This window comes from Frankliniella occidentalis, unplaced genomic scaffold (assembly GCF_000697945.3).
Source record: "Frankliniella occidentalis isolate FOCC.00 unplaced genomic scaffold, Focc_3.1 Scaffold241, whole genome shotgun sequence".
Taxonomy (NCBI): domain Eukaryota; kingdom Metazoa; phylum Arthropoda; class Insecta; order Thysanoptera; family Thripidae; genus Frankliniella; species Frankliniella occidentalis.
In genome coordinates this window covers 241,909-242,549 of record NW_026267367.1, presented here as the reverse complement: position 1 = coordinate 242,549, position 641 = coordinate 241,909, and positions in this window count along the sequence as shown.

Genomic DNA, 641 nt, shown 5'->3' with positions numbered 1-641 from the left:
GGTCAAGTCCACCTCCTCGACGCGCTGGAGCCCGGGTCGATTCCTGGCGAGAAACAAGGAAAATGGCCAGAAAATGAGCCCCGCGGGCGCGAGGAGGTTAGGTTAGGCTAGCGGAGCGTTCATTTATTTGTCTTTTGGCTAAGATTTCGACCCGGGCTGCAGCGCGTCGAGGAGGTGGACTTGCCCAATCTGAACGCGTGCAATACGGCAGATTAAAACCCGTAAAGAGGGACTGAGTTCTGACGTTTGCCTCCACAGGAGCAGATGACAGCTGAGTGGCAAGCGCGCTGGGCTGTGGTCCGGAAACCGTCGGCTCAGGGATCGGATCCCAGCCGCGTTAATTTTTTTCGCTCCCGGCGACGTGGCATCTCGGGTGTCGCTGACTCCCGAAGACATGATTAACAGAGCGGCAAAAAAGTTCTACGGCGGCTAGGATTCGATCCCTAAGCCGACGGTTTCCAGACCACAGCCCAGCGCGCTTGCCGCTCAGCTGTCGCCTGCTCCTGTGGAGACCAACCTCAGAACTCAGTCCCTCTTTACGGGTTTTCATCTGCCGTATTGCACGAGTTCAGATCGGGCAAGTCCACCTCCTCGACGCGCTGCAGCCCGGGTCGAAATCTTAGCCAAAAGGCAAATAAATG